Source organism: Protopterus annectens, chromosome 2.part1, assembly GCF_019279795.1.
Source record: "Protopterus annectens isolate FY-2018-M chromosome 2.part1, PAN1.0, whole genome shotgun sequence".
Lineage (NCBI taxonomy): Eukaryota > Metazoa > Chordata > Ceratodontiformes > Protopteridae > Protopterus > Protopterus annectens.
In genome coordinates, this window is record NC_056729.1 from 941,338,299 (window position 1) to 941,352,659 (window position 14,361).

The window sequence follows — 14,361 nt, forward strand, 5'->3', positions numbered from 1 at the left end:
TGAAGTGGGTGTGAGCTAATACAGATCTGAAAAAGTCCCGAGCAGGGACAAAAATACAGTGGTCTTTTTAAGCGTTTGTGATCTTATTATTTTATGTGGATTATTTTACTTTATTGTACTTTTTTATCATGTGGATCCCTGAACTCTGTTATTTTTTCTGTAGTACACCTCTACGGTGCCTGTTGCTGATTGTATTTGGTGGAAACAAGTCTTGCTTGTTGATCCAGGCACTTGTGGCTTCCTTGTATTGGTGATCAATATTATAATTGTCATGAAAGATGTAGAACAAATGGATAAAGTAATAGATTATTTAAATGTGAATCTAACTGTAATAGGTTTGTACTTAAATAATGAAAACAGTAAAGACTTAGAACATAATAGGAGACATTGAATTCAATATGCATGAAGCAACAGTTTTAGGAATACGTTTGGATGACAAGAAAAAAAAAGAATTACAATGGCAAGAGATGATAGAGAAAATACGAAATATGAGTAAGTTTTGGAGATCTTTCAAATTATTATTCAATAAAAATATACTTGATAAATTTAATTTTAATGTCTAAAATGATGTATATAACAAGAATGTTTAGTTTCCTTTAAAATATGAAAATGAGTTATACATTTTTTCATTTATCAAGGCTTAACCCTGTAAAAGGGGTTATACTGCATGTTACAAAAGAAGAAGGCAGTTTAGGTTTAATCATCCCAGTAGTTTAAGAAGCTTCATTGAATCTGTGTAAAGTATTGAAATGGATGAGCAAAAACAAGGAAGTTTTAATAAATGGAATATTAAGATATAAGTATGGAAAGGAATGGGAAGCAATGCAAAAACTTAAAAGGAAAAGACAAGATATACATTTAAGAGTTTAAGATTTATCAAGAAAAGACATTAATTTGGAAAATAAATGTTAATGATATTGAAGATGAAAGAAAAGTATGGCACAACAAAAGCATGATAAGTAACCATTTCTATGTATATTTTTGGATAGATTTAGAGGAAAGCAAGATCATGGAAATAAAAGCAAGATTGTAAAGATGCCCAAATATTATTGAATGTAGGACATTTTCTGGAGACTGATAATTATGAAATTAGCAATTAAAGCAAACATGCCATATAGAAGAAGAGATGATCATGTATATAATTATTGTAAGGGGACTGAAATGGCTGAGCATGTATTTTAAGAGGTAAAATAATTGGAAGATTGTGAAAGAAATTAAGACAGCTGAATTATTTTGAAGACATAATGGGAACAGAAAATGTGGTAATGGACATTACTGAATATGTTTTTTTACAAAGATAAGAACAAATAATATGTAAACAAAATGGATAAAATATTTAATGTATATGGGTTGCATGCAATCAGAGAGTAAAAGAAATAATGTTCAGTGAAAAATTGGATTTAGAAAAAAATATTAGAAAAAATAAGATTTTGGTTATAGAAAATGAAGTGGGGGTCCCAAAGTAAAAAATGAAACTAAATTTGTAGAACATGAAGAAATGTGTCGAGTTAAAAATATTTTAAATAATGTAAACAGTGTATATATTGTAAATATTGTATGATGAATAAATATTTCAAATAAAGGACCCCTACTATTTGGAGGAGAGGAAGAGGAGCACTCTTTGGAGCTCATAGGTGTCACTAGACAGCTGTGAATGCAGTTCTGGGAATTGCAAGATAGAGGAGATTGCAGTAGAGATGGAGAAAGGCTAGGATGAGGAGAAGGAGATGAAATAATTGCTACAGAGATGGAAATTGGAGGACTAGAGATACCAGTCCTGGTAGATATGATGAACCAGTCAGACCCAAAGGAAGAAGAGAAAGTAAAATGGACTGCCATGAAGGAGAGAGTATTACAGGAGAAAGAAATTGAGAGGCTGGAAATAGAAATAACAGCTGTTGAAGGAAAAACACTAGAGATATTTTCAGCTGGATGAGTAGCCAGTTTTAAGGGTTTACCTTTGTAACAGGGTTTTTGTTACAAGAAAGAAGTTAGGGAGATGCAGCAAAGCAATGAAAAATGGAAGAAGGAGATGAGAGGGGCAAAGTTTCTCAACAGCTACAGTGAAGATGTCCAGTTGTAAGAATAAAAAGTAAAAACAATGACAGTTTAAACAGGTATGGCATTATGGAAGATATTATTTTGCCACTACAATTTGACATTAATTTCATAAGAGCATTAAATCATAAAACAGTTTTTCCCTTTCACTATGTAGTAAAGTACATGAAGTTAAAAAAACAATGATGAAATAATGTATGGACTGGGGATTGGGAAGTGTAGGTAACAATGGATGTTAAGGGCAGAAAATTCAATATATTTCAAATAAATAATTGTGAAGGGCAAAAGAGATAATTTGCTAGGCACTGAGGACAACATAAAACATATTATTTTTGTGGGGATGAAAATCATTTAGCAAACAACTGTGACAAACAAAGGGGAGGCCAATGTGGGGAAATATAACACGTTTGAACTCTTATGGTTTGACTGCCCCATATTAGGAAAGGGAAGAGTAAATGCAGAGGAAAGCTCAGATAAAAGGAAAATATTACAAAATATTACTACAGAAGATGTTGAAAGAAAATATAGTACAGTGAAGGGGATACTGAAAAAGAAAGATTAAAGAATAAAGAGGTACTTATAGAAAAATAATAATTTAAAGCAGTGTTATTAATATACAGGAAGAAAACAGATTTGCAATTTTAGAAAGTGAAGTGTAAGAAGAGGTAGAAATTGAGACAGTAGAAGAACAAGAGCAAGCTAGTGAAAAAAAAAACATTTGTTGGGAGATTAAAGAGAAGAAAGAGAAAAATAAGATCTGGACATAAACCCTTAGAAAAAGGGAAAAGGATGATATAGGAATTTTAGCATTAAATATAAATAGCATTAAAACTGCTGTAAGAGGTTTGGTGATAGTGGGACAGTGTGAAAAAAAAATAAAACTAGATATTTTTTGCTTGCTAGATACCAGATGTAACAAATAATTAAAACAGGAAAAGAGTACAGGGAGGATGGGTGGGGTTCTAATTGGTTGACAGAAAATGATGCATTTTCTGGAATAAACATTCTTATAAAAATTAAATAAATAATAATTATAGATGTAACAACAGTAGTACCAGGAAATATAGAGATATGTGGAATGAGAATGAGACAAAAATGTATAACATTAATAGTAATTTATATGCATACTGTTATGATGGTGAGAAACAGTTGTTTGAACGAATTACAAAAATTATGTTGGTAAATGTGTCAGTTGTGATGGTAGGAGATTTTAACTGTAACCTGAGGAAATGAAAGGGAAATAACACTAGATATTAACATGTTAAGGGAATTAATAAAATGTGGAGATTTTAAAGTAGTATAGAAGAGAGAACAATCATAGAAAATGAGAATTTTTAAGACCATGACTGATTATGTAGTTTACTCTAAAGACATGAAAGAAAAAACGGGAATACAGATGGCAGAGTTTTTAGATCGTGGAGCAATATGGGCTAGAATAGGAGAAGGCAGATAAAAAATAAAGGATGGAAAAGTGTTAAGGAGATTAACTGCAGAGTTTAGAAAACAGGAAGAAATGACAGGACAGAAAGAAATATAATGGAAAGACCATATGACATTGAGACCATGTCATAAAAGCTGGACACAGTGATGGGTAATGTATAAGCAGAAATATTAAAAATATACCTACAAGTGGAAAGAAGAACAAACAATGGAATAAGATAAAATATACAAAAATTGTAAGAATGATGAAAAAGAGTTAGAACAAGGAAGTGACAAAATAAAGGAAACATAAAAATGTATGAAAAGAATAGAGAAAAAAAATGTTTTATGTAGGCAAAGACCTTTTCTGAAAGGAAAGAAAGAGGACCCCCCCCCCCCCATTTAGGAAAAGAAGTAAAATGAGAGAAGAAAGGATGGATGCTGTCTTAAATGGCAAAGGAGATATAAAATACAAACAGTAAGGTATTATGGAGGGTTTTTTGAATCTGGCCACACACTGATCAACAGCTTAATTTCAACATTCCCAGTGTGAAAAAAGAAAATAATAGATAAGAGTCACTAATTCTGTCAGTTTTAGTAAAATTCAATTACTGGCTAGTAAGTACACTGTCTGGTACCAGCAAAGAAGAAATTTAGACAGCCTGAAATAAAATTGACTAGAAAAGGTGAAGAGAAAACACTGACTAGGAAGACTCCTGCAGTTGTTCAACAACCAGCTGTGGTACAAGAGATGATTAACTGCAATTTAGAAGAAAATAATAAGTCAAATGTGATCAGAGCTGATTAAAATAAATGAGAAATTAAAGGAGTATATCATTTCAAATAACAAAAGGCTTTGAAATGGAAGAAACTTTAAAAAGATATTTAGATGAACTGATAAAAATGAAAAAAATCAGAGGTCAAAATGAAGAAAAGGCTAGCCGAGTATGAGACTGCTCAAGAAGAGCTGTTTCAAAAAATTGTAGAGTTAACGGACAGAGCACATAGAGGAAACCTAAGATTTACAAGAGAAACAGGAAGGAACAGATTGTACTGACTTTATGAAAGCGCACATAAGAAACTGGACTGGTATTCTACAGCAGGATTTCTTAAATGAAAGGACTTGTGTGTATGTTTCAAACCTGGTTATAAGAAAGCAGCCAAAACTCATATTAGTAAAGATGCACACATACCAACAGAAAGATTCTGACAAAAATGTGGCAGAAGGGCAAAATATTAAAAATTGGGGACAGTATAGTGTTTGTGGAAAATTATTCAATGTACACTAAGCAGAAAAGCACATTTATCCAATCAATCAGGGAATGTTGAGAGACAGGTGAGAGATTCAAACGGCTGTGCCCAGTTATCTTTAGAATATTTTTTTTCCTGAGGATCAAAGTCATTTTTGATACAGAACAGGCTGAGGGGAAAATACAAAAGTTTGACCTAACAAAAAGTGAGCCATCCAACAGAAGGGAACCCTGCTTCTCATTCTTCTGATAATATAGCTCACAGAGAGACTCTGCCAGTGAAACCTTTTCCATTGTTCGAGTGTAAAATGCACAAGAGACAGGAAAAAAAGCAAGGGAGATGACTAGAAGAATCAGGAGTACCTTGGACATGAACAGGAGTCTGGGGTTATTAGATGGAGATGAACAGGAAGAAGACCAGAAACACTAACATTAGTGAATAAATGTGAGACTATGGAGCATTAATCGCACTTGTGAAATATGGCTTTATAAGAAAAAAAAGGCTGAGAAAGTTTGGATTTTTGTTGACTGCTAAACGTGTGGAGGGACTGACAGGCATATACCGCATTTCATATCATTAATGTTCAAAAGGTCGCTAAAAGGGAAAAAAAAATATTATGGAGGTTGTAGAGAATTTTTTAAAAACAATGTAGGAAAAAGAGGAATGGATGAGCAAGAAGAATAAGTGGAAAACTGCCTAAAAAGTAACAGCACGTTTAGAAAATGATACAACAATAGAAGAAACAGAGACATTAATAAAAGAAGGTAAGAATGAATCAGCACCAGGATTGGATGATATAAGCTATGAGCATTATACAGAAATGAATGAAGGTAAAAGAGAAGTTTTTAAAATATTAAATGAATGATGAAGGAAGGTATAATGGAAGAAGACACGGTGGACCGATGCAATTTATACCAATAATTGCTAAATCACACTTGTTAAATTATTCCTATTGATCGTTACCGTTTCCTGATTTTATGTCAGCATTTCACTGTAAAAAAATGCTTTTCCTGTTACTGTTACTGCCTTAAAATCACCTTCAGCAAGGCATTTCCAGCTAGCTATTTAATTGGTTTGTGGTAACATTGCACTTGTGGGTCTCTTCTACAGTGTTTTTACATTAAGAGGACTGAGTTTATCCATCTTGTGGCAAGAGGTGTTTGACTGATCTATATGAGTTGGGAAATACACAAAAGGAATTGGTATACAAAACAAGAACACAATCACTGATACGTTTGATGAAACTCTTTTAATTCTGGTACCTCGGCCTTCGCCTTCTCCTGGAATACATTTTACAAAATCAAACACCACCCTTTTTATATTACATCTAATTACATTGTTAGTGCACCAACCTTTATTCAATAATTTAATTAACTTGAATTGTTAACCCAACCATATAATTACATCTAAGAAAATTTTCTGACTTCACTTACTTTCATGATTTCTGACTTCATTAAATGTATATAAACATTTTTATACAAATATGTTTGCATTCTTGTACATAACCTTTTATGTTTTTAAATAAATACTTTTATGTAAATAATATTAATAAATCATTACATGTATAAATGTTATTATTTTGTTATTAAAACAAATGTTATTATTACAAAATTCACACTACATATATTTATCACTGAATTCTTTCTATGACATTCATTATTTCTGAGAAATATATGGAAACACTGGATTTAAATTTCCATGTTCATTCCATTAGGAAACAAGGTTTTGTAATTAAGAATAAACCTAGATTCCATTTGAAACAATTTTTCACGAAATACAGTTTCATTTCCAAATACATTAGGCCTGCCCAATACACAAAATACAAATCCCTCTGGGACCCCCTTATGTTCTTCACAAAAATGTTTCGCTACAGGGCTTTCCATTCTTTTATGTTTTATATCACCTAGATGTTCAAGAATCCTAAGCTTCACCTTTCTTGTTGTTTGACCTATGTACCACTTCTGTTTCACACATCCACATCCTATGATATATACCACCCCTGTGGAGTTGCAATCATAATATTCAAGGGCCCTATACATAACATCATTGATTTTAATACCATCCAAACTTTTGACCCGACTACAAATCTTGCAACTTCCACATCTGAATGTTCCCTTTCTAATATTCTTTCTAAATGTACTGATGTTTCTAAAATTCAATATTTCCTTTAAATTTGGATACCTACTATATGAAAAGGTAACTCTTGATGGAAAAAGTTTTCCTATTTTGTCATCTCCACTGATAATGGGCCAAAATCTCATCACTGCCTCCCTTATTACGTCAGAAAATTGTGAGTATCTGGTGACAAAAAATATATTATCACCAGACCTCACTTCCCCTAGATCTGCAAAGCGGAAATCCAAATTTTCATTCATTTCATTCTGAAACTTTCTCCTTATTTCAGATGACTTCCCAAGGCCTAGCTCACATTCTACCCTACCTCTGGCCAATCTAATATTTTCTTCAGAATATCCCCTTCCTTTAAGTCTTTCTTCAAACTTATTAAATTCACTAAAAATCCTTTTGCTATCTGAAGTGTTTATTCCAATACGTTTAAATTCACCAAATGGTAAGGACTTAAGCAGATAATCACTATGCATACTGGATGCATGTAAAAAATTCTCAGCTGCTGTCTTCTTCTGAAATGGTTTATATTGTATTTTATTGTCTAAACTCAAATAAATCTCCACATCCAAGTACTGGATGCTTTTTCCCCCAATAGTGTAGGTGAAATCTAACCCCCAAGGATTTTCTTTGATCCCTGAGACAAATTTCCCAAAATCTTCTGGATTACCCCTACACAAGAACAACAAATCATCAATAAATCTCACATATTTTACCACCTTGTTCTTATAAAATTCTGAGGGATAAATGAAACAATTCTCAAAATGGGCCATAAACAAAATGCATATGAGGCGCAAATGCTGCCCCATCGCTGTGCCCTCCTTTTGCAAAAAATGTCTCCCTTCAAATTCAAAACAATTATGAGTTAGACAAAAATCCAACAAACTGAGAATAAAATAAGTTTTGGGTCCATCCCCCAACATTTTTTCCACTGCTTTTAAACCCTGGTGTCTATTAATGCTAGTGTATAAAGATTTTACATCCACACTAGTCCAATAAAAGTCATGTTCCCATTTGATGTCTCTTACTTTCATACACACTTCATTAGTATTTTTACATGTGACTGTACCCTTTCCAAATAACACTTTAACAAGGAATCCAAGAATATTCCAACATTTTGCAAATAACCTCCTTTGCCCGAAACAATGGGACGTCCCGGTGGGTTCCTAATGTCCTTATGTGTTTTGGGAATAATGAAAAATCTAGCAATCTTGGGATTTTTTACATACAATTTTCTAACATCAGCAGATGACAGGAAACCTAACCTCTCCTCTTTCAAGTAGTTCCAATAATTGTGAATTATATTCCTTAAACAAATTGGAAGACAATTCTATATATGTGTTTGTATCCATCAATAAATCCAAGGCTATAGAGTTGTATTTGTCCCTCGATAGAATCACCCAGTTCCCTCCCTTATCAGCCTGAGTGAACACATACTGATTATTTGCATTCTTTAAATCTAATAAAGCCTTCCACTCATTCCTACTTAAATTATATTTTTTCTTCCTTCTACAAAATTTTTTATGTTCCTCTTCCACAGTTTTTAACAGTGTTTTTTCAAACACATTAATAACCATGCTTCTCTTGGGTGGCATAAATTCACTTTTATATGGAGCAGTGGGCAGTTCGGATCAGTCGTCGGTACAGCAGAAGGGAAGAGGGCGCCGCTTTCAAAACAAGGGGAGAAGAAGATGATAACGTGGCAAGAGCAATTGAGTGTGAAAGAAGCGTTTCAAACCCAGACTGTGTGAATGTGGGCGAGTTGCAGCCCGTTTGTGGACCCAATATAATTTCTTATACAGACATTTGTGAAGGTGAGAGTTATAATATTTTGAATATCTCGGATATTGATATTTCCGAGTGCGCAAAACAAGTGTTGTTTAAAGGCATAAAATTTGTACCAGTATGTTTCCCTTCTTTGGCTGATGTTTCTTTAGAAATTAGGGAGTTTTGCAGGAAATTACATTTAAGAGAGTTTTTTTCTAATAATGATAGCATTTTTAATGTTGTTAATATGGAAGAGAATGACAATGATCTTGAAAATTTAGATTGTTTAGACAATTCTCTATTGAATATGACATTACATGAAAACGAATTGATAGACATTTATGCACAAGAAGAAGCGTGTGAAAATGAAGTGAGTTTTGCATTTAACACTGGTTATGGAAGACTGACAGTTCCTAAAGTACCATATAAAAGTGAATTTATGCCACCCAAGAGAAGCATGGTTATTAATGTGTTTGTAAAAACACTGTTAAAAACTGTGGAAGAGGAACATAAAAAATTTTGTAGAAGGAAGAAAAAATATAATTTAAGTAGGAATGAGTGGAAGGCTTTATTAGATTTAAAGAATGCAAATAATCAGTATGTGTTCACTCAGGCTGATAAGGGAGGGAACTGGGTGATTCTATCGAGGGACAAATACAACTCTATAGCCTTGGATTTATTGATGGATACAAACACATATATAGAATTGTCTTCCAATTTGTTTAAGGAATATAATTCACAATTATTGGAACTACTTGAAAGAGGAGAGAGGTTAGGTTTCCTGTCATCTGCTGATGTTAGAAAATTGTATGTAAAAAATCCCAAGATTGCTAGATTTTTCATTATTCCCAAAACTCATAAGGACATTAGGAACCCACCGGGACGTCCCATTGTTTCGGGCAAAGGAGGTTATTTGCAAAATGTTGGAATATTCTTGGATTCCTTGTTAAAGTGTTATTTGGAAAGGGTACAGTCACATGTAAAAAATACTAATGAAGTGTGTATGAAAGTAAGAGACATCAAATGGGAACATGACTTTTATTGGACTAGTGTGGATGTAAAATCTTTATACACTAGCATTAATAGACATCAGGGTTTAAAAGCAGTGGAAAAAATGTTGGGGGATGGACCCAAAACTTATTTTATTCTCAGTTTGTTGGATTTTTGTCTAACTCATAATTGTTTTGAATTTGAAGGGAGACATTTTTTGCAAAAGGAGGGCACAGCGATGGGGGCAGCATTTGCGCCCTCATATGCGATTTTGTTTATGGCCCATTTTGAGAATTGTTTCATTTATCCCTCAGAATTTTATAAGAACAAGGTGGTAAAATATGTGAGATTTATTGATGATTTGTTGTTCTTGTGTAGGGGTAATCCAGAAGATTTTGGGAAATTTGTCTCAGGGATCAAAGAAAATCCTTGGGGGTTAGATTTCACCTACACTATTGGGGGAAAAAGCATCCAGTACTTGGATGTGGAGATTTATTTGAGTTTAGACAATAAAATACAATATAAACCATTTCAGAAGAAGACAGCAGCTGAGAATTTTTTACATGCATCCAGTATGCATAGTGATTATCTGCTTAAGTCCTTACCATTTGGTGAATTTAAACGTATTGGAATAAACACTTCAGATAGCAAAAGGATTTTTAGTGAATTTAATAAGGTTGAAGAAAGACTTAAAGGATGGGGATATTCTGAAGAAAATATTAGATTGGCCAGAGGTAGGGTAGAATGTGAGCTAGGCCTTGGAAAGTCATCTGAAATAAGGAAAAAGTTTCGGAATGAAATGAATGAAAATTTGGATTTCCGCTTTGCAGATCTAGGGGAAGTGAGGTCTGGTGATAATATATTTTTTGTCACCAGATACTCACAATTTTCTGACGTAATAAGGGAGGCAGTGACGAGATTTTGGCCCATTATCAGTGGAGATAACAAAATAGGAAAACTTTTTCCATCAAGAGTTACCTTTTCATATAGTAGGTATCCAAATTTAAAGGAAATATTGAATTTTAGAAACATCAGTACATTTAGAAAGAATATTAGAAAGGGAACATTCAGATGTGGAAGTTGCAAGATTTGTAGTCGGGTCAAAAGTTTGGATGGTATTAAAATCAATGATGTTATGTATAGGGCCCTTGAATATTATGATTGCAACTCCACAGGGGTGGTATATATCATAGGATGTGGATGTGTGAAACAGAAGTGGTACATAGGTCAAACAACAAGAAAGGTGAAGCTTAGGATTCTTGAACATCTAGGTGATATAAAACATAAAAGAATGGAAAGCCCTGTAGCAAAACATTTTTGTGAAGAACATAAGGGGGTCCCAGAGGGATTTGTATTTTGTGTATTGGGCAGGCCTAATGTATTTGGAAATGAAACTGTATTTCGTGAAAAATTGTTTCAAATGGAATCTAGGTTTATTCTTAATTACAAAACCTTGTTTCCTAATGGAATGAACATGGAAATTTAAATCCAGTGTTTCCATATATTTCTCAGAAATAATGAATGTCATAGAAAGAATTCAGTGATAAATATATGTAGTGTGAATTTTGTAATAATAACATTTGTTTTAATAACAAAATAATAACATTTATAAATGTAATGATTTATTAATATTATTTACATAAAAGTATTTATTTAAAAACATAAAAGGTTATGTACAAGAATGCAAACATATTTGTATAAAAATGTTCATATACATTTAATGAAGTCAGAAATCATGAAAGTAAGTGAAGTCAGAAAATTTTCTTAGATGTAATTATATGGTTGGGTTAACAATTCAAGTTAATTAAATTATTGAATAAAGGTTGGTGCACTAACAATGTAATTAGATGTAATATAAAAAGGGTGGTGTTTGATTTTGTAAAATGTATTCCAGGAGAAGGCGAAGGCCGAGGTACCAGAATTAAAAGAGTTTCATCAAACGTATCAGTGATTGTGTTCCTGTTTTGTATACCAAGTGATTTTTGGAGTATTGAAGGAGTGGAGGTGTTGTATTCAGAAATACACAAAAGGACTCATAGTGTAGTCATTTAATTGGCCAGAGGGCTCATTAGATAGTTTTCTATTTTTTTTCTCCTGTGCCACTATAACGTTTGCACATTTGTGTGGGTTAGCGGTTCCTTGTACAGTAGCAAACATGTAGAAAGCAGATTTTTCACTGTAGAATGGTCCATAAAACTGCAACTTGTAAAGCAACAATACAGAGCAAATACCTTGAATGCCAACAAGCTTAGAACAGCTTAGAGACTGTAGCTATTGACCCGAGAGGTGCACCATGGGAAACAAGGGTTGAATATAGAGTTGTACTGGTAAGTAATACTGGAAGCTTGTAAAAACCCTGGGTTAAATTATATGATTTCCATTATGCCTGTATTAAAGCTTAGATCTGCTAAGTTATAGATAGGGCTTCAATTGTAAATATGTTCCACTATAAAAGTTAAAAGAACATTTATTTGAACAAAAAAGAAAAATGGTCTTTAATTGTTTTTTAAAAAAAAATTTTTAGAAAGTCTTTTAAAAGACTTTTTTATAATTGTCAACTAGATGGTGCTATTTACTTATATATTAACATATTTTAAAGTCAATTTTCTAGTTTGTTTGTTTGTTTGTGTCTTTTGGCTTTTCCCGGTTAGGGGTCACCACAGCGGAACTCCTGTCCGCTAATGATTGGTAATTGATTTTTACGTGCCGAGTTACCAGCCCTAATGCACAACCTTCAAAGAAGGTACGCCCATTCACGCATGTCTCCACGCAGAAGACGCTCTAGCTGAGAATCGAACCGGACAGAGTATGTGTATTAAATATATGTATAGGTTTTATAAGTAAGAGTTTTATATATGTGTGAATTTTTTTATAGTTTATATACATATTTATATGATATGTATTGAATATATTTATAAATGTAATGCACATTGCACTTTATATTACTATTAGGTGGGACTGTGTTAGGGAAGTTTGATGTTTGAGGCAAATTATATTGGATTACAATTATAATTATTAATTGGGATTTATTGTGTGCATTCATTGGGTGGAATCAACTGTAGAATTGATATTTAAATGAAGGTGGTGCTGTGTTTAGCTTATCTGAAGAAGTTGGTAATGAAAACGCATCTGATTTTAACGTTAATGTGTATTTTGTGTTTCACTGGCCCAATGCTTCCTGGAATTCATCAATTTCAATGCCCTGCACCAGCTCATTCTTATCCCCACTAGTGGAAGCAATATCCTTGAACTTGTTATTACTAACAGGGGTAATCGCTGCACTACACCAATAGTCATTTCCTCCCTGGTTAAATCTGACCACAATCTAATCACCATGGAAATACACATCTCACCCACACCCTCCGCAAAACTAGCCACCATGAAAAACTTTGCCAAAGCTGACTTTGGGCTTCTAAAAACAGAGGTGGCTAACTTCATGGCACACATGTCAATGGAAAATAAGTGCATGACTGCCAAATCATACACCAATGCACTGTACGAATATGCACATAAATGCATGGAACTAGCCATAGCCAACAGGACCAAAACACTCTCCTCCAAAAAAAAAGGAAGCCAATCTGGTGGTCTCCTGCCATTAATAAACTGTACAACAGAAGGAAGAAACTGTTGCAGAAAAAGGTGAAGTCCCAAGATTGGAAAAAAAATCCTTATTAGCCTCAACAAAAAGTTGAGATCCCTCATAAAAAGTTGAGATCCCTCATCAAAACCTCTAAAGCCAGCTATGAAGACAGAATTGCAGCAGACACTAAAAACAATCTCAAAGTCTTCTATAGTTATATCAAGGATCTCCATGGCAATACCAAGGTTTGCTCTGAGTTACTGCACAATGGTACCTCTTATACTGAGCCAACAGATATTGCCAACATACTGGTCGACAGATTCTGTGCCAACTTTGCTCCTCTCTTGCCCCCAAAGGACCAATCACAATACAGGAGGAATGCCAGGCACTCAGCATTACTGCAGCACAGGTTAAAGCTGCATTGCCTAAGGCCAAGAATGCAGCTTCCATGGGATCTGACAATATTCCTGGATGTGTTCTACAGGAACTACAAAGTGAACTGGCATCACAGCTGTGTGCCCTGTTCAGCCACAGCCTCACCTCAAGTTTTGTCCCTGCCAAGTGGCACACTGCTACAGTCATCCTTCTCCATAAAGGGGGGAGTGACTACAGACCCTGGGAATTATAGCCCCATTAGCTTGATGAGTGTGATATGTAAGGCTATGGTGTGCATCATCATGGACCTAATTAACAAGGATATAGGGAATCTCCAAACTCTTGCTCCCATGCAATTTGGTTTTGTGAAAGGTAGATCATGCCTGCTCAGCCTGGTTGACTTCTTTGAGTCAGTCATCAGAGCTGCGGATGAGGGCAAGGCAGTTCATACAGCCTACCTTGATCTGGCCAAGGCCTTTGATACCATTCCCCACTCAGGAATTATTGATAAACTCACCAAACTAGGCATTAACCCCTATATCACTAGGTGAGTTGCAAATTGGCTCACAAATAGAACCCACAGTGTGAAAGTGGCAGACTCCAAGTCAGCCTGCCAACCAGTCACGAGTGAAGTCCCACAGGGATCGGTCCTGGATCCTCTCCTGTTTTCCATCTACTTCTCAGAAGTCCAGGCCAACATGGAGGGACTCTGGCTGACCATGTTTACAGATGACTGCAAGCCGGGAGCCATAATTAACTCCCCAAGTGATGTAGACATCCTACAGAAAGGCTTCACT